The 20,748-nt window shown below is 44.1% G+C and overlaps 1 long non-coding RNA gene across 2 annotated transcripts in view; it reads right to left on the reverse strand.

The window, feature by feature from the left end:
* Positions 1–2,792: 2,792 nt before the first annotated feature.
* Positions 2,793–20,748, reverse strand: part of LOC128086822 (uncharacterized) — a 95,937-nt gene continuing 77,981 nt past the window's right edge. Inside the window, exons 1-4 of one of the 2 annotated variants that reach the window (XR_008209540.1) lie at positions 8,369–9,344; positions 7,999–8,099; positions 7,105–7,216; positions 2,793–4,867 (exon numbers count right to left, since the gene is read on the reverse strand). This is a non-coding gene — a long non-coding RNA (uncharacterized LOC128086822). Of the gene's footprint in view, positions 4,868–7,104; positions 7,217–7,998; positions 8,100–8,368; positions 9,345–20,748 lie in introns of those variants that run through there. The other variant, XR_008209541.1, reaches the window with a different exon arrangement.

The raw sequence follows: 20,748 nt of genomic DNA on the forward strand, positions 1-20,748 counted from the left end.
TCAGCATGATGGGCGGTCTCCGTCAACATAGTGGCTTCCATCAGCATGCTTTCCTCCATCGCTGTGTTGGCCTCAGTCAGGATGATGGATGACCTCCATCAGCATGGACAGCCACCATCAACGTGGATGGTCTCCATCAACATGGATGGCTTCTGTCATCGCGGTGGCCTTTGTCAACCTGGTGACCTCCATCAGTGTGGTGGCCTCTTTCTGCCTGATGGCTGGGTTAGGTTCCCAGGCAGGGAAAAGGCAAGTCTCTCACTTGAGACTCGGGACTCAATGAGCAGATGGGTTGGAGAGGTGGGCAGAGGGCTGTAAAATAGGTTGGTTTTTAAAATAATATATATTATCTGTCTAGGAACCATAAAAAGGGGGGAATCAATTACATCTCCCTATGATATACTCTCACTTGCTAATAAAACGGGGACACTCTGTTAACCAGTTCTGTACTTGCTTTGTCTTATATATCCATACATTTAAAACAAACAAAAAAAAAAGACTACTTGAATTGTATTCTATTTCGTGGTTTTGAGGGGAGGGCTAGGGGAGTCTCAAGAGAGGGAGGATTTTAATGTATAATCATTTTGTTTGTTATTACCTTGCAATGTTGAGCCATGAAGCCTTTGTTTAAAAAAGAAATGGCACTGCAATACACAACAAAGAAAATCCTTTATTTATTTTATTAAATATATATGGAAAAGAATGAAAATTGGTCCAAATTAAAGGGGGGGAGAGGGGAAAGGGAAGAGGGTGGGGTGGGAAGGCAGAACAAAAACAGCAATTGAAAATAATTGATTTTTTTTTTTTTTCTTCCTTTCCATGTGTCTTTTTTTAAAAGAAACCTAGTTTTTATTTTTTAAAAAGAGAAGTAAAAGCTTTCCTGGATGCTTTGTACCAAAAAAAAGAAAAATGAAAAAAAAAAAAAAAAAAAAAAAAAAAAGAAAACCTGTTAAGCAAATAAATATCCATCCAGAATACAAAAGCCTGACTTTTTCTTCTAGTTTTGGTTTATTTTTATTCTTGGGGTTGGAGTTGGGTGGGAGAAGGCCACACCAAACAAGAGACCTTAATCTCAAGTCCTTTCCAATTCACTGCTGGTCTCATTGCAGGTAGAAAGTTTGGGTCTGTTCCTGTCCCTGCCCCACCACCTCTCATTGACCTTTGTAGTTTTGTTTGCAGGAACGGGTGTCCTTTTGTGGGCTGAGGACTGATTTAATTGTAGCTTTTGGTAGTTGCTGCTGGAAGTTTTGTTTGGCATGTTTGTTTGTTTGTTACCTTTCTGCTTTTTTTTTTTTCCCTCTTGCATAAATTGATAAATCGTGGTCATGGGGGACATTCAGAGATGACTTAAAAACAGGTGAAACTTCAGCCACATCTCTTGCCTGCTTCCACAGCAAGCAAACAACTGGGGCTGGGAGCTCAATAAGGATGCCAATGCCATTTCCAAACACTGTGTCGATGCTGCTGGAAGTGTCCTCAGATTTGGGCAAAGCACAAAAAAATCCCCTCTGTTTTGCAAAATAAAATATATAGGGACTTTGGCACTTGCAATGCACTGAGCTCTCTTACTTCCTGGGATACCAACAACCTTGACAACTTTGCATCCTGGTGCTTGTGGTGCTTGCGTCACTGGAACAAATACACAGAAACAGGTTGAGGTTTGGCTAGTGAGGCCAGGGATACTGGCAAAGAGTGGGAGTACATCTGCCGCTGCACATCAGAAAGTAGCTCTTTTCCATCTCAACTGACATAGGGCCAAAGCAGAGTGATAAATCTGGGGTCATTTTTTGGAAAACTGGGAAATTGTTTAAATTGTGTCCTCTGGCTCAGCAAAGAGCACACTGGCTTGCAAGGGTAGATCCAAGCAGCCCCAAGAAGCTCTGAGCCTGCTCTTGTCCAGTGAGGCCCCTTGAGTGGGTGAGACTGGCTGAGACGGAACCTTTGCTTCTTATGTGGGTCCTCAAGTTACTTCTGTTGCCTGCAAATCTCCATCACAGGTTAAAAAATGAATAGATGAATTCCAAGGCATAGCTTGGAAATCCCTGGGGAGGATTTCCACAGCTTACAGTGGGTTTGGACACCCAAAAACCTCCAGTCTGTCTGATCCAATGACTTCCTGTGCTCTTCTGATGTACATGGGGACAGAGAAGCAAAGAACTACACCAGCAGAGAAATCTGTCATGGTGTTTGGTGCCCCATGAAAAATCACTCCCTTGGTCTCAGCGCTATTGTTGAGCTCTGCAGAAGGCAAAGGGCAACAGACTTTTGCACAAAGCATCACCTCAGAGAGCATTTGTCCCATGAGATTCCCATTGGGACAGAGGAAAGGAAGGAGTGTGCAGCCTGCTGCAGGAAGGTGGCCACAGCCTTTGCAAGGTGTGTAAATCACTGTCTGGACTTATTCAGGGTATGGAGAGATTTGGTGGGGGGAAGGAGGGTGGTGAGTGGAGGGGATGGGGGGGGATGCTAATCATGTACTTTTTTTCTTTTTCCATTCTTCTGTGTTATTTCAGAGATCAGTTTTCATTTATAAATCCAGAAAGCAGCTGGGCTGTTTTCTTAGTGTTCAGTGAGTAGTGCCAATGCCATCAGGATAGACTAAACCTACAGACAGATTCCTTTACTTCCTTGTTCTCTCAAAGCTCAATCCATTTCATCCTTCTGCTCTGAAAAACTCATATTTTTTTTTTTTTTTTTTTGTGATGTACCTAGCTGCACTAAATGAAGGGAAGAACTGTATTTGTTCTTCTTGCTGATTTTTTTTTTTTTTTTTTTTAATATATACTATTGTCCACTGATGTTTTATATGCCTGTGGGGAAGCCTGGGAAAGGCACTGATTCATCACCAACATCACTTGTCTGCACCCAGCAATAGACAAGATGCACACTTCCCAGGTTGTGCACCTATTGCACTTCCCACTTGTAATACATTATCAATAAAGCAAATCAGCTATAAGAAACTTTCACATCTGGTGTCTTTTCTGTCCCCCCTTTGTTGCTGCACTCCCAGCTGCATGCATCCCAAGGAATGCCTTGCTCATCAAAATCATGCCAGCTTTTGCAGAGAGCCCTGCAAGATCCTCTTTCCCTTCCTTCTCCTGGTATCTGCCAACACTGATCTGAAAGCTGAGGTTTCTAACCTGCTAGGCTCTTGCTTGGCAAAGAGTAAGGACACGGAGAAGGGAATCTTTCATTCTTCTAGCAAAATAAACAAACAAAAATGCAAATTATTTCACAGTTTTGAGGAGTACCACAGTGGAATGTTAGAACTGAGAAAAAAAAGGCACAAAGTCAGTGGTCTTGGCTTTGACTTGTCACAGCTTAGTCTAAGAAGCAACCTCTTGACCTCCAGTAATAAAGCGAGGGAAAGAGATTTTCAATGAGACATGGCTGGAAACATCACTGGTGTCTTAAGACACAGAAACATGAACTGTGAGCTCATTTTGGATACAAATTTCTTAATTTCATGACAGGAGCACAGGGACCGTTGAGGGTACCCTTCCAGAGTACGTCCCCATCATCCTCTCTCCTAAAAAAAAATAGTCTGAAATAGGAATTTTTGATACTCGATTATCCTTTCTCAAGCCACAAGGGCACGCTGATAATGGTAATCTTTGTATTCTTCACAGCTGGGTCATAGCCACAAAGGGAGGGAGGTGATTAGGAGAATATTAAGTCTTCATCTTCCAAGACGTTGTTGCTTCTGTTCCTCCTCCCTCTCTCCTCCATTCCCCATGCTTAGCAAAGAAAGCGGCAGGAGTATTATTTCTCAAGGCCTATAATGACGTCAATACGTGGGGTATTTATTTATGAAATTGAATCTAACAGTGGGGGAGAGAGTAGCGGAGGAAGATGGACGTGCAGAGCCAGCAGCTGCCAAGCTACAACAGAGCTGCAACCTTACAGTATTTTTCTACCCTCTTTCTGTGGGAGTGACACAGTGTCCAGAACTTCAGACACCCAGGAAAAGCGAAGAGAAGAGAGAGAGAGAGAAAAAGGCAAGCTTGATATTGAGAGCAGAGGAAAGGTGCAGCAAGGGGATGTCCTTAAAGAGGTAAATAGCCTGTTTTTGATGCTGGGATATTCAGATTTAGTCCTCCAGGAAGGGTAGCACTGCAGACACTTGCCTTCAGGAAGGCTCTGACAAGTCTTGAGCAGCCCTTTCCTCTAAGCCTGTTCAGTCTTTGTAAAGAAAAATCAGAGAGGATTGAAATTCCAGCCAAGGGACTTCATTTCTCCTTTTGGCTCCCCTTTCTCCCTTGCTACTTCAGGCTCAGGCAGCAAAACAGCCATCTAGGAAACCCAGCAATAAAGTCAACATGAAGATTAAGTTGTCCCCTGCAGTCAGTGGCAAGCAGCTTTCCAGACTAGAATCCGCATCTGTTGATACAATCCTGTGCTCAAGCATAAAAGGTGAAAGCCAAAAAGGGAGAGTACTTTCTTCTCTACAAACTCAGGAGCAGAGCATCCCTAGGGGTGTGAGCAGCACAGATCATAGAATAAGGTTGAAAAGACCATGAGATTACCTTGTCCAAACATCAATCTATACCAATAAATACCATACGATACATACCTGTAAAAGATGACTATCACAATGTGGTGACTTTGGATTCAGTTCTAATGAGCACTGGCAGAAGACATCTTTGGGTATCTCTCCCTTTGCTTAGGTGAAAGTTTAGCCAATAGGGTACAGGTTTTGGTTTCTCTGGCAGGGTTTGTCTCCAGAAGAGAGGAGGAAGCAGACTGAACATCATCCTCTGTGATAGGCAGTCCCTCACTGGCTTAGAAGTCATGCATGGAATTGTTCCCTCATGGATGGGAATAGAGGAGGACAGCTTTTGCCCTTCCCAGGTAGCATAGAATAGTGCTAGGAAATAGGAAGAGGGAAAAGGAAAACTCACAAATAAATAGACATCAAACAGTACTAAAGGAGCCACAAAATCTCACGGGCTTCCCGGAGTTGCCCGACTGACTTCCTATCAGTGTGAACAAGAAGGTGATGCCCTGAGAAACTGCCCCCGCAAAGTCTTTGCTCACCCCTGCCACTGCTTTTTGTGCCCTCGCAAACAGCACCAAGGTATCATCAGCCAGCCTGGAACTTCTTGTTTATCCAAAATAAGGCAAGACAGACATGCTCTGGAGATCTGTTTACAAGTCAGGCTATCTCCAGTTATATAATGACACAAGCCTCGCTGCCAGCAAATTGTTGCTGTGAGCAGGGGAAGACAATTAGATCGCCTCTCTGGGCAGCGAGCGCGGACAATGCAGGCTTTGTGCCACCCGGCCACCAGCCCCGGCATCTGCGGCATGCCTTCAGAGGAAGAGGTGGCCCGGGGAGGGCTTGGGGCGCCGGAGCCGGGCTGAGAGCACCTTCCTGTCCTGGCAACGAGGGGAGGACGGTAATGGGTCGTCGCGCCGCAGGGCAGAGCGGCTCTGACCCCTCGGCTGCACACGGGATGGGAAGCTTCGGTGTTTGGCTTCCTGTGCTTCCTGGTGTGCTGATGGATTTAGGCACTCGCTGAAGCTCCTGGCGCTGCTTGCGGATTCAGTGGAAAAAATGTGGTATCAAGAGATGGGAAATACCAAAGCCTCTCAGAAATGCACTCACTTAAAAGGGAAAGGTGGTTTCCGGGTGAAACTGCATTCCTGTCCTCCATGGATGGAGAAGGGAGGAGGGCTTTGGAAAAGCCAGGAGTGCTGTAATGAAAGCTGTGATGAACGATAGCTGGTCTCTCTCAGAAATGGGCCACAACCTGCTTTTGGTTGGAGCCTGGGTAATCTGATATTGTCAACAGCCATAGATTAGCTCAATGAAATTGTCTGCAGGAGGTTAGGGGAAGAGTGAGTGACTGCTTTCTGCCTGCTGCATAAGGGCACAAATAGCTGCATTTGTGGGGAAGTGTTGGCAAACATCAGTGAACAATCAGCATTGGAGGAGCTGATGGCCCAAGGGTACAGGAAATTTCTGCTGGTGCTCGCTGGGACAAGGCTGCCTGGGCTGGCCACTGTCACTCCATCCTCTGCACAGCTGCCCATTGGCTTCATGACAAAAAGACCATTTAATTAAATATACTGTTACTCGAAATTAGTTGGGCTGCCAGTCTGCTTGCCTGGGAACATGTGCCTCATAGGTTCATGTTCTATTGAGAACACAGTGGCACTTATTGCAAAAGCTGTGTGTAAAACCACACTGCTGGCAAACTGATAAATTCTCCAGCTGCTGAGTTCTGTCAGTGTTAGAAAGCATACCTCACCTGCTTGCCCATTGGACAGTATGTTGAACCAGTCAACCTCCAGTCCACCCACATGACAAGAAAAATTCACCTTTTGTAATGGCAACCACATACCTGTCTAAGGCACAATACTCCTCTCAGCCCAGCAGAAATAGTTCCTTCTGGAAATGAGTCATTTTTCTTTATCTTTCAAACCACTTCAAGCAATTTGTCTTGCAGACTTTCTGACTACATTTACATAAAATGCATCCTTCCTTTCTTTCTATTCCTGGTTGCATGCACAAGGTTATTTTGGATGGCGTGCTAGGAGGTCACAGTGACACACAGCCAGAAGTGAGCACGCCATGCTTCCAATGGGTACTCAGCAAGACTTAGGCAGGTGGCAATTTCCTAGTTTCTCTGGGCACTTGCAATGTAAGCCCCTCACATGAAACACAATGAGAAAAAAGGGATAAGATGCTGGCTGCAGCCAAAGCCTTCACAAGTTTGCCTACAAAAAGCAGGTTGTAGACATGAATAACCTCACAAGACCCTGGAAATGAAGCTGGGAGTATGGGTTAGCAGCAAAGTTAGGGAGGTGCAAGGGAAGATGGGAAAGTGAAGAGGCTTCCAAGAATGGCTTGTGAGAGTACGGCATGGTTAGGAACAGTTCCTCCCTGAGACTGGAGTGCAGGCTATTATTTATATCCCCATAACTCTGTCAAAGCGTGATGCTCGCAGCTTTAGAGCTGGAACTTGGGCTCTAAGCAAGCTGGAGGCTTTCATTCATGACTACAGGATGCAACAAGACACACTGGAGTCTGAGGGTAAGGCCATAGACAAAAATAGCACAAGTCCTTCACAAGATCTGCCCTGCAGCTCAGTTTCTTACCAAGTAGAACAGGTATCTTCAAGGTACAGAAGAAATGACTGGGTGGTACATGAGAGAGGCCTCTGGGCTTGTAAGGTATGGAGCAGGATCGAACAGGTTGTGCTGATTCTTCCTGTGCAAAAATGGGCAGCATTATTAAAGCTAGAAGGACTCAAGCTAAAAATCCAACAAAGGGAGATAGCCCTTAGTACAACAGGTAGAAGAGCTATGGGTCTCTTACCAAGAGATGTGGTGGATATGAGACACTTATACAGATTCAAGAAGAGTGCATTGTAAAGAAACATACTGAGAGTTACTAAAAACACAGAAACCATATCTGGCTCAGGAAGTTCCTGAGCTGAAAATAGTTAGAGGCTGGGGAAGCAGTGAGGGGAAGTACTGTACACATTTGCCGTTGTTCTCACTCCTCCCTAGGCTTTGACTTGTGAGCTCTGTTGGGGGCTTGATGTTAGATTAGATAATGCCAAGGTTTGTACCAGTTTGAAGGCCATGGAACACAATGTCAATCTTGGCTGGACTGTCCTACCACACTCACTGTACAGCCCAGATTTGGCACCTTCTGTCTTTCATCTGTTTGGGCTGATGAATGATGGACTGTGTGGGCAACACTTTCCTATCAACAATGCCATCATAGCAGCTATAAAACAGTGGGACACCTCCACTGGTGTAGATTTTTACAAGCACGCAGATAATTGTTCATCACAGGCAAAAATGCATAGCTAATGGTGGTGACTATGCTGAAAAATAGTGTGCTGTAGCGCTGAGAATTTGCTCTATCAAACACTGTTACTGTGCTCTTTGTATCTGTGGTAGTTCCCACGGAAATAAACAGGAGGCATCACTTTCAGAGAGATCTATGCACATAATTCCCAAGTAGTCCATTACTTTACTCACTTGATATCATCAAGTGTTTGGCAATAATATTGGTTCTGTACATCGCTACTTCTCTTGCATTCTTGTCCTACTTGTTCCCACTCCAGCAGACCATGCTGAAACTGTTGCAAACCCAGATGGCAGCATTAAATTATAATTCTACTCTGGTCACCAGTTTGCCCATTTAGTTTCTGAATACTTACGGGCACCTGGGCAAGAAAATACTGAAGCAGCTAATACAGCACATCTCAGATGAACTGCTTCAGCTTCTGTAATGCAATAGAAAGTACAGCAGTGACAGCAAAGCAGCAAAGTCCTAGGCTGCAGCAAGTGAGGACTTGGTCTAACACAACAACTATAGGCATATAAACAAAGAAATGAAGCTGCTTACCTTCGGAACCCTTCAAGGAGGCACTGCCAACCCTTAAGCGAAGTCTGGGAAGGGGCTGATCCTGGCTCCACTCCTTCCAGTCACTCAGGTGTATTGCATACACATGAGTTCCCCTGATTTGGTACTGCCTTCCCACCAGGTGCTCAATCACTGGTTCACGCTATGACTTAGCATTTCCACTACAGCTTCTCAGCAAACTCAGGCACACAGGACTTTGTTCTTTCCACCTGGAATCTGTTTTAAAAGGTTTATTTGTAGTTTCAACAGTTTGAGCCATTCTCAGCTCTCTCTTCCCTGGAAAACGGCACTTAATGATGAGTCTACAAATTACAGCTGAGTGGCTTTGTTAGCCTTCTCTTCATATCCTTCCAGCTGGTCCTTTGAGGCCTCCTGTCCTGGGTTTCCTACTCTGGTTCTGAGAAACTGGTGAGAATCAGGACCTATCAGGATGCTAGGGCCCCTGAGAGATAATTTGGGAAAAAAAACCCCACATTATTTGTAGCTCTCTCCAAGCAGTCAGAGAGCAAAGCAGGCATGGCTACACCAGGAGCTACCTTATGAGAATCCATCAGTTGAAAACTTGGGGTACTTCATAACAAGCCATCTGTTATGGAACAAAACAACCAGCTTGGCCAATGCTCATAGCCCTTTGGGGTTGGCAGTCTCTGATTATCAGCATGTTTACAGTACCAGAGGCATTACTTGATGCAAAATGATTGCTCTCACTTTGCTATCCCTTTTGTCACATCAACTGGAGATCCCACTGAGGAAGATACAAAATTAGCCAAGCGCCACCCGGAGACATATCAAAGTGGACTGTGTCGCGACGGGTGGAGTGGGATTTTTGCCTCCAGTGACATTCACATTATTCACACTCTTTTTACATTTTGCTGCTGCTCACATAATCACAGAAGCTATTCTTAGCCACAGGGAGCTTAATCTTATAAAAAAAAAAAAAGAAAAGAAAAAGAAAAAACACACACACACAAAAAACCAACCAGACACACACACACACACAAAAACCAAAACACCCCTGTGAACCATTTCTAAAACAATAACTTGTGGCAGGGAGGGAAAAGGGTTGGCCTAAACATGTATCCCTCTTCACCAAATAAGGACCCTTGTAAATGTGACTCCAAGTGCTACAAGGCTTAGGAAATACTGGGAGGGCTTTGGAGTGCAAGAGTGAATCAGCATGGCCATCACGTCACACCCTCATGAATAATACCTCTTACTTCCCTTGAATTGTGCATTGTGATAAAGACCTAGCTGCCTTTTTTGGTATTCTAGTGTCTGCCCAAGAAGAGTCAGATATGAAATTAGGTTTCCTGCACCTTAATAGATTAATTTAGTTTGAACTAAAAACGAGGGCACATACACTGTCGGGAGCCAAGAAGCCTCAAAAGACATACGTCTCCTTTCTTTCCTCCTTCTTTTGTGCTTTGCTGTTTAAATGTCAATTTAAACTGATTTTCTCCAAATTTTATTACTGTGACAGCTTCATTTGGGAAGATAAGGCATGCTAAGTGGAGGACATCTAATGATTTTGCATTTCAGCAAGGCCAGACCCTGCAAAGTAAAGCACATCAGCTTCACTGATGTTTAACACTACAAGCAACCCTGCTGGTTTTGCTCCATATAATGCAGCAAGCGCATGCCAAACCAAAAGTGATATCCACATTGCCATCTGCTTTTGTTCTTAGGACCCCATGGAGGTGCTTCTGTGGCACTAGAGAAGTACTAACTCCTTTTGTTGCTCTTGAAGTTTTCTGTTTTAAGAGCTGTGCTTGTCCAGAATTCACTAGTTCTACTGAACGTCTTCTGACCATGGGAAGGAGAACACCCTGCTATTATTATTTCAGTGCACCTCATGGCAGAAAAGAGGTAAATTGCATCATCTTATTTAGTGCTGGATATTACAGCAGAGATCATGTGTGACAACAGAGGCAAGGAGAGAACAGTGCTTCCAGTGGAACTGCACACACATTGCAAATTCCTCGTATGGCAATGTTTCCTTTTCCATCAGAGACCCATAACACGTTTCCCTCTCACACAGAGGACACAGACAGGAATTTCCATGGTGACTGTCAAGACAGCATCCTTATCTAAGAGGAACTTAAGATAAAACTTTCTGTGGAAAAAGTCTGTGACCTGGTGAAGGTTGCTAAGTGTTTGAGACAGCCCTGCCTGAACTTTCTGAAACTTCCAAGCCCTGTGTTGTTATAAGAAGCCTTTGCATTTTTACCACTAGATTAGCACTGCCTCTTTAGTGCTACAGATATAAGGCTGGCAGGAGACTGCTGTGCCCAGCTGAAAATGAAAATGTATTGCTGCTCATTTAATTCAGAGGATGTCAACACGAGATTTTAGAACAGGACATAAAGAGAAAAAAACGGGGAAGAAAGGTAATAGGGACACTGAGGACAGAGAAAAGGGGCTGTGTCAAAATCTTTCTCAGATCCGGATGTCTTATTGTCTTCCTATCTTTAAAACCATCAGTTCTAGAAAACTGTGATAGATTTGGTGTAGAACTTTGATTCATGGAGTTTCCACATCTTGAAGGGAACAGAAATCAATATTTGTGACATTCTGATGACTTCAAGGCTTGTCACCAATTTTTCTACCATCTCCTTCTTCACCTGCAAATCCCTACCACATTTAGTAGCTCAGTGGTATGTTTGGCAGCTGACAGAAGGATATTTTCTTGCTAAGCAGAGTCTTGAAATCCTACAAATTTAACACAAAGCTTGTTTATCTTGCCAGCTCTGTATCTGGGAGGTGGCACTAGCTAATTCATCAGGCCTCATGGCACAGGTTTATCATAGAATCACAGGACCATTTTGAACTGGAACGGACCCTTAAAGGCCATCTGGTCCAATTCCTCTGCAACTGGAATTGCAGGGAACACATTCACTAGATCAGGTGCTTAGATCCCCATGCTGCCTGACCTTGGATGTCTCCAGGGATGGGGCATTTACCACCTCTCTGGGAAACCTGTTCCAGTGCCTTACCAGTACCTTTTGTTGTTGGTTATGGTCTTTTATGACTGGAAACTGCAGTCATAAAAAGCTTCCAATAAGCTGCACATGTTATGATCAGCAGCAACAATCGCCTAGCGCCATAGGTAAGGGCTATGCAAGCAAATGGCAAGGCACTCACTGAAGAAGCATCTGGAATCTTCTTAGGGCCATGTCATACATTTATGTCATGACACTTTCTCCTCGGAGACGGTAAACTCAAAATTGTGGTTTGCAGTAAAACGTGATTTTATGCTGCTATGAAATACACCATCACACTGTATCAACTCACGGCTTCGGCCAGTTATCTCAGAAGATAAAAAGTCCCAGCACTTGTGCTGTGTGTGGCTTTGGCTGCCTTGGTTATCTCCCCCGGTTTCTTTGCTGGAGTCCAAGACATTTCTGCGGTCACCCACAGGCTGCGGTGCTAAGACCCTGGGGAAGAAGTCCCTGCACTTCTAGGGTCCCTGTACTTCTAGGGTCCCTGCACTTCCAGTATAGTGTGGGGCACAGCAGGACCATCTCCCTGGTGCTACTGGAAGGAGCTGAGCTTCCAGCCCTCTTGTCCTCTTTTTTTCTTAAAGAGGAATTTCAAGGAACTGTGACAGGAACACCCTGGAATTTCCTAGTGATTGCTGATAGCAGATGAAAGCCACTGAAGAACAGCATCAATGATTATGATGATTAATTTTTCTTTCCATATGAATGCTACTGAAGGAGGAGTGCTTGTGTGCCTTGAGAGAGCAACATTCCTCTGTCTTGCTCATCTGCCCATCTCACAGACCTTTCCTTTTCTTTTTTTTTAAATCCAAAAATGGCTCATAAGAAAATAAGTCCTCCTGGCCTCACAGCTTGTGTCACTATTCTAAGTCTATCCTCTGAAGGCTGGTCAAAGTTAAACCGACAGTTTTTCAGGTCTTTTCCCTCCCCTTTATTCCCTTCCCTGCCCCCCCCCCGCCCCCCCCCCCCTCCCCGTCTCTAAGGGGACCCCATTTTAATTATTATTTAGGAAAAGACAGCTGCTTCCTGTTTGTATCATTAATTTATTTTGTTTCCTGAAGGGAAGCTTTGGTGAAAAGAATCTGTGGATAGCTGGAACGTCTCACAAAATATCACTGGCTGCATGGGCCAAGGTTAAATACAATAGCTAGGTTTATTTTTAAATGATTATTCTTTTTCTTAGTTCATGCCAAAGCAGAGTCTAGAATTCTAGCACATGTAACTAAGCTTTTACAGCAAATTCTGCCTTACATACATAAGTCCCCAGAAGGGAGACAGGCATTCTTAGTTACAACAAAAGCTCAAACACAAATTTCCCCCAAACTATTATGAAAACCAAGGCCAGAGAGAGATGAGGTGTGGCTCCCTTTCTCTGATTTCTCAAAACCTTACTCTCTGGAAAACTTGATATGCTAAAATCAGACCTGACCATCATGATAGCCTTCCACGATGAGATGACTGCCTTGGTGCATGAGAGGATAGCAGAGGATGTTGTTTATGCCATTTTTAACAAGGCTTTCAGCGCTGTCTGCCATAACATCCTCATAGATGAACTGATGAAATATAGATGGCATAAATGAATAGTGAGGTGGCTCGAAAGTTAGCTGAACTACTGAGCTCAAATGGTTGTGATCAGCAGCATGAAGCCCATCTGGAGACCATTCACTATTGGTGCACTCCAGGAGTTAATACTGGGGCCAGCTGTGTTTGACATCTTCATTAAGATCACTTGGATGATGGGTATGAGGACACCCTCAGCAAGTTTGCTTGTGATGCAACACTGGGAGGAAAAGTTAAAAGAGCAGATGGCTGTGGTTCCAACTCAAAGGGACCTTAGCGTATGGAGATATGGGTCAAATCCATACATCAAACCTCAGAAAGTTCAAAGGGCAATGGAATGGGAAGGAATAAATCCAGAGCACCACTATGAGCTGGGAGCCAATTGGCTGACTACAGAGCTGCTTTACAGAAAAAGGGTTCCTGGTGGGCAATGAACTGACTGTGAGCCAGCAATATTGTCTTTATGGCAAAGAAGGCCAATAGCATCCTGGGCTATTAGGAAGGATTGAGGGAGGTGATCCTACCCCTGTCCTCAGCATTGGAGATCTAGATCCAGTTCTGGTTGCCTCAATACGTAACATAGATGTGCTGGAATGAGTTCAGCAAAGACTCAGAAAGATGATTAAGGGATCGCAGTTATCTGTCATGTGAGGAAGAGGATGACAGCTGAGGCTGTTCATCCCGGAGAAGAAAAGGCTTAGGGATGATCTTATATGTCAGTACCTTACTGGAGAAGGAAAGATTGAGTCAGGCTCTTTCCAGTGACGTCCAGTGACAGGGTGGCAGGTGATGGGCATAACTGGAAGGAAGAGAAATTCCATTTAAATACTAAAGAATCTTTTCCTTTATTTATTTATTTATTTATTTACTGTGAGGATGGTTGAACTCTGAACTCTGACACAGGTTGCACAGAAAGGTGTGGAATCTCCATTCTTGGAGATATTCGAAACCCAACTGGACATGATCCTGCACAATTTGATCTGGCTTGAGTGGAGAAGTTATAATATATGATCTCATGAAGTGCCTTCCAGCCTCACCTGTTCTGACTGTGACAAGAGATCCAGGAGCAAACGAGGTGCAAACCTCTTCCAGGTCAGTCTCAGACATAAGTCATATGGCCAATGACATCCATGAACTACATGAGGAGCTGTGAGCTTCACCTCACGCAGAGGTCTTTTGGAGAACTTTAGAGAGCTCTTAAGACACACCATTCCCAAGCCCTGAGCAACCACTCCACTCAGCTTCCATTCAACATCTTGCATTTTGTCTGTCTTATCCTTCCCATTCATTTCAGCAGAGAGGCACCCACTGGCCCTGGCAGCCTCACTGCTGTCCGGCATTCCTGCTGCAAGGAGTTATTTGGCACCAGCACTACTGACCTTTTCACAAGACCAAAGATTACAGGAGGTTTTATTTATTGCACATGAAGTAACCCCTCATTCCCCATCCTGTTTTTTCTGGTTTACTTTCTTATGTTTGGTTCTCTCCTTCACCAGGAGCTTTCACATGCCAAGTTGCTTTGATGGAAACCACTACTTGAGAAAGAAAAATTGCACGTACTTGTTCTTCTGCTCCCTCTTTATATAGCTTAAAATTGAATATTGACCTTTTTTTTTCAAAGAGTATTTAAAACAGCAAAGTCAGACATGAAGGGTAGGATATGCTAAGATATGCACAAAAGAATGGGGCAGAAGCTAAGTAACAGTGGGCAATCTTTTAAGTGAAGAGAAAGCTACATGTTAATACTTACACTTTCACTTACTGAAAGGATTGAAGTCTTTCTACAGCCTTCCCTTGGAAAACAAGCTCTTCTTGAATGGAACATTTAGACTAGAAAAGTTACTGAAAAGTAATCTTTTAAGTGAGGTATCACATAAATATATTTTGCTATAAGGTGACATTATTGACAGTAAATCAGTGCAGGACTTTTGGCAGAAACTAATTGATGCAAACGGACTTGCATTAAAAAAGGTAGGGTGAGCAAGGCATTTAGGGCCTGAAAAGGCATGTCCTCCTATGCTGCAGAAATGTGGTACCCCTCAGCTCTGCGTGATGAGCAGAATGAATGAGTACTGCAACCGCATGCAGAATTAATAATTCTGTCACATCCCAGGAAATGGTTCTTTCCCCGGGAAAGAAATAATATTACATTGTGCACTAACGAGCAGGCAAGAACCGTCATTTGAAATTGTGATTGAATTTGAGGTTCGCCCCCTGGGGCTAACTGCAACCAGCTGAGATGGTTTTGCAGCTCGCGTCCCGCTGGTTAGCACACGCACCGTGTCTCAGTCATTTCCCACCAGTGCACGAGTCCAAGGCTGGGCTCCCACCACACGGCTGAGGCTGCATTAGGCAGAGCCCTTCAATTATAAAAGACTTGAACTTCCTTTTTATCCAGGAGATGGGTGGGAGTCTTTTGATGGTACCATTTCCTGCCGGAGGGACAGAATTGGGAAGAAAAATAAAACTTTAACCTCTTCACTCAACTATGGAGAAGATAGTCTCGCCATTGGGCAAGGTTTATTCTGCTGGGAAGCTCGGGCTATTCCCATCCCGGGTATAACACAAGGTCAACAGCAGCAGTCTCCAGGAATATTAATCTTTCACCCCTCAGACCGTGCCACGGGTAATTAATCACTTGATTGCATAACTTCTTGTAAGACAGGAAAAATAAGCTGCCTTTGCCAGCTTTTTGGACAAGTTATTTCACATACATTTGAACTTTCTTCCAGTACTTGTTGGGTTTTGATTGCAATGAATGAATCGCATCCAAACCCCTTCCCAGCCGCAGAGGAGCCAGACAGCATGGAGGCGCATTATGTCCCAAGGTGCCATCAGGGAACGGGACACTCCTGCTGTTCTGGGGGGTTCCCTCCGACCTCCCAGGAGGTGGGAAGGTCCAGCTTCGCACAGAGCAGCTTGGCCTGGGGGGAATAGCAGAGTACTGCATTTACTCTGCCTTTTACATCTGCATGTAATTGAAAGCAGGATCTGGCCAAGATGCTGTTAACTCCGGAGAGCTGGAACTCACTTAGGAGCAGGGAAATCCTGAAGTTTAATCCTAGAAAGTGAAGTTTCGTGCTACGATCACCTGGGACATAATGCAGTGATGGGCCCAGCTGCAGGAGACCTTCAGGCACTGGAGCTCACGTAAAGCCGTGAGGAACATTGAGCCAAGTGCACTGTTGGAGTGGCTGAGCATCAGCTAAACCCACCTCTCCTTCATGCTGTGGGACTCATTCTTCTCTTATTCATTAAACAGGGATGAAAAAAACAAGGTTTTTTTTTTTTTTTTTTTTGAATGCTCTAAGTCACTTGGGGTAATGAAATGGAAAACAAGGTGCCCATAAGCTACCTCATTTCTCAGCTCATGTGGACACCAGCCCACCCATTCCCAACCCTGCATTTCTCACCCCGGGAGTGCTCCCTGGTGCTGGTGAGTCCTTTGGCAGCCCCAGGCATCCCACTGGCCTCCTACTCTCAAAAAGCAGACAGCAACTTTACTTAGGACTTTCAGATTGCCCCAGCTAAACAGTTGGTGAAGCTTCACACTCCCCTTCACACTCAGATCTCCCAAAGTGAGTTAGCCTGAGGCTTATGGTGACAAAAAGGGCCTAAACCCTCAGATGTAATCATGAGTTAGGGCAGTGCCCTCCAAACTCCTGAAGTGGAGAGTTCTTGGTTCTGCATGAAGAAGTAAACTGGAAAAAAGTTTGGTAGCCACAGGGATCAGAGCTGGTCAGGACTGATGGATGAAAGCGCTATTCTTTAACAGCTCTTGGAAAAGCAGTCAGGAAGCTCGGTTTGAAAGTGTTCCTGCGAAGATCACTTTATCCTTTGGCTGTACGTAGTCCTTTGGTAAAAACAGAGAATCATTTCCCCACTTTAAGTGTTTTAAGATCCTTGCGGGAAAGATGCTAACAAAGCGGATAGCTTAGCATAGTGTGTTAGTAAGTGTTGCTGCCTGCTACAGTGTCATGGGTGACATGGGGAATCGGCAAAGGCAAATGCAGCTTTCCAAAGCCACACTGACTGAGCAGGGACCAGTGAGCAGAGTGGAAATCTTGTGAACATGTAGGCACATTGTACCTGGGCTGCACATGGGTTATGCTGGCATCTCCTCTGCTTGCCATGAAGCAGCCTGGTGCTCCTCAGTGCATTCTCATGCTGAACAGAGCCTCTCACGTGTCCACAGTGTCATAGACCACCAAGAAACATCCTGTACCTTTTCAGCTAGTGGCTCTGGCTCACGCTTTGTGGTGTAAAAGCATCTATCAAATGCGCTGTGATGAGAGCTCTGACATCTTCTCAGCTGTACATGCTAATGCATGTTCCTCACCGTGCGCTGCGTGGCTACAGGCGGCTCACGCTCCATCTGGCCATAGTTACAGGGCTATCAGGAACAGGTCATCAAGATGAATTCCCTCCAAATCTGGTATTGCACCAATGTAATGACATGACACTGCTGAAATACAGGCAAATTAAAAACAAGGCCAGACGCAGCTATTCCCCAGGTACCATTCACATGAATAAACAAGATAAAGCCTGGGAAGAAAAGCTCAGGAAATGGTTCTATTTACGGCTTGATCACACATCTTCCAAAAGCAACTGAGCCAGCTGGACAACTTACTATCTTCAAACCACTCTCCTGTTGCCCCTCTAGATTGGTTAGCAATGAACTGAAAATAACTGAGAAAGCAACCACCCAGGCTGTTGAGACAGCAGCACAAAAAAGATAACTTCCAACAGACGATGGTGAGATGAAGGTAAAGACAGAACAAAGGGACAGATGTCTTCAGCTGAAGGACAATTAAGTTACAGCAGGCAAGTAGATGATTTAGAGGCAGCAGCAGGAGAACCATTAGGAACCAGTTCACTCAAATATGTCACAGCTCATGGACCATGAAGTATTCCAGTTTCCATCTGTGGAAACCCATTGCCAGCTCAGCTTCCTGCAAGAAGAGTCTGCTTAAACTGAAGTTTAGCTTGTCCTATGACAGGCAATACAGAACCAGCTTAGGTTAGAAATTAGGAGGCTCAGAGCAGCTGCAAAACTTAATAAGAAATAATACTTCTGCCTGATCAGTAAAGGAAAGCTTTACTCATCCTCTTCATAGAATCGTAGACTCATTAAGGTTGGAAAAGACCACTAAGATCACCAAGCCCAACCCCAATCCATCCCCGCTAATATTCCCCACTGAACCACGGTCCCTCAATGTCATATCTCCACATTTCCTGAACACCTCCAAAGACAGTGACTCCATCACCTCCCTGGACAGTCTGTTCCAATACTTCACCTTCTTCCCTTCTTCCTCTTGCTCTATATCTAATGGCAGGGAAGGAAAAGAGAAGCAGCACAGTCTAAAATGCTGGGAGACTTCCTTATTGAGAATAGTCATGGCAGATTTAGGGCAATATTCTGCCAGAGATTGGTGCGAGTCAACAAAGCTACATTAAAAGGAAAGTCATTTTTAGTGGACTGAATCAGGAGACAGACATTTCAGTTCATAGTCACACACTTGCACTTGGAGCATCCAAGCTGAACAAGCCAACAACTGTGTTGTCTTGAGCAAAATTCAAACTGACATCTGACGATGCATCTGCTTGTCACTGTTGAGTGAACCCCTGTCCTTATCTTGACTTTTGTCCAGTGGTGGATAAGTGTGGTTTTCAGTCAGGTGTCCACCATCTTCAGGCCCCTTTGCCCCTTTTCCAGGAGTCTGAATCTCAAAGATGGGTTCGGATTAATTGCCTTGCTAAGGTCAGAAACAATTATTTTTTTCCCCTAAATAATTAAAAATCAAGCATTCCGTTTTGATAAAGGGTTAAATCACCCTAGATTTTATACACACTTGTAAGAGTGGGAGAATGTGAAAGTGTGGGCAGGAATTGTTGAGGCCAGTATAATTAGGAAAGTTTCAGGTTGCATAATGTCTGGAGTCTGTAAGTTAATATGGGACTGCTGCTGCCTCACGCATTACAAATTCTCCTGAGCAACTTTGTAAGGCACTGGTGGGGTAAAGGAAGATTTGTTTTTCCTATTTACTGAGCAGTTTAACCAATGAAACAACTAAATCAGTGGCTTTGGTGGGACACCCACTGTACATATCAATGTCCAAGAAATAAAAATGTCCCTGGAGCTCCTTTTGTAAATAAAAAGAGTACACTGTAATGCTTGTTTGTGGCTGAAGATTAAAGTATAATGGTGTGTTTATTGATTTTTTTCTTTGTTCCCTCTCCCATCTTGAAGATGGTTACGAAGAAATTCCAAACTCTTTACATTACAGATGTCTAAATATCCATCAAATATTTTCACTGCTACTAGTTTAGAAGAAATATTTCAAGATTGTTTCCAATCCAGACAACATGAAGTTGGGTATCTCCTACAGAAGACAGCGTTGGGTCTTCAGATTTTATCTACTTTCTATTCTTGCTTATCTGCTTTGTTAGAGCTTTTGACACAGAATTTTTTTTATTCCTTCCAGAATTTTTCTTCTCTTGGAGATTTTGACACAGAAATTAGGAATGAGTAATGACCAGCAAACTGGTAGTACTAGACTGCGCAGAATCAAAATGGTTTTGCACGTAAGTGGAGAAAGGTTCTGTGATTGGATATTAAAGACCTCAAGAAAGTGAATGTGCCCATCATGCCAACATGCACATCGTTTAAAAGAACAAAATTAATAGTTCCTTGAGTAAGACCTTCAAGAGTGTGTTGGTATACCAGAAAAGTGGTGTTTTGGTTGTGATTTTCATTGCTAGTTTCCATTCTTAAGGCAGAACCTACAGTGAGCAATGGAATTCATGAAGGTAGAAGAGGATTTCCAGGAACACATGTCTTTCCAGGAATACTCATTCATTATCTTAGCTCCTATATATTCTAGACCAGACAGTTGTAAATAATAATAATAATAAAAATCCCTCAAGGAACTTTGCTTAAAATGAGCCAGTTGCTGTGAAGACATCAATCCTCTGGGCTGGATGGGTGAGCTATGAATTTGGCTGCAGAAGTTCAGTAACCAAGAAGAATCAATATTGTTGTTGGGAAACTTTCAAGTCACTGGCTTGGTTGGAAGCAGTGGATATGCAGTGTTTCTTCTAGGTACCATTAACCCTCTCATCTGCCACACCTCAGTCTACTACTTGAGCTGGAAGCCCAGTCTGCAAGGCAGATGAGGCACAGCTGTCCAAGAACATAGAAGGTGTGCTGTACTGAAAAATTCCCTGATAGTTTGGCCATGGTATCACCTTTTGGGTGTCTCAGGGTCTTTAAGTGATTTCACTGGCTTTGGTGGACTACTATTCTGCAAAAGGAAATTTATGTAGCCCACCAATATGACCTTTACAGAACAGCTGCTTCCTTTCTCCACCACTGGCTTCTTACTAATGGGCCCCAAAATTGGAAAAAAACACAAAACTTGTCTCCTGGCCCAGAGTTTTAGGTATTCATATGACAAAGTTGGTCATAAAATTCCCATGATCAAGGGGATCAAGGGGAGCCTAAGATCTAACCTTCACCTTGGCACTGCGCTCCTGCCATAACATCCTCCATCACTCCCGGGTGCGGTGCCTTTAGTTCCAGCTCTTTGCATGCCAGGAAAAATAGAGACATGAAGAGTAAAAATAGGCATTAAACAGAGGACAATTGTTGCCACTGCATGATAGCAACCTTGCTTCTCTTCTCCTGCAATGATGGTGCACACTTAGGCTGTCTTGCAGTCTTTCTTGGATCACTTCATACATTGGTTGTATTTTTTGTGTAGTGATATGTATAGTCTTTCAAGAAGAAAGTTTTTATTTGCA

Source organism: Tympanuchus pallidicinctus, unplaced genomic scaffold (genome assembly GCF_026119805.1).
Source record: "Tympanuchus pallidicinctus isolate F22 unplaced genomic scaffold, pur_lepc_1.0 scaffold3, whole genome shotgun sequence".
NCBI classification, from domain to species: Eukaryota; Metazoa; Chordata; class Aves; order Galliformes; family Phasianidae; genus Tympanuchus; species Tympanuchus pallidicinctus.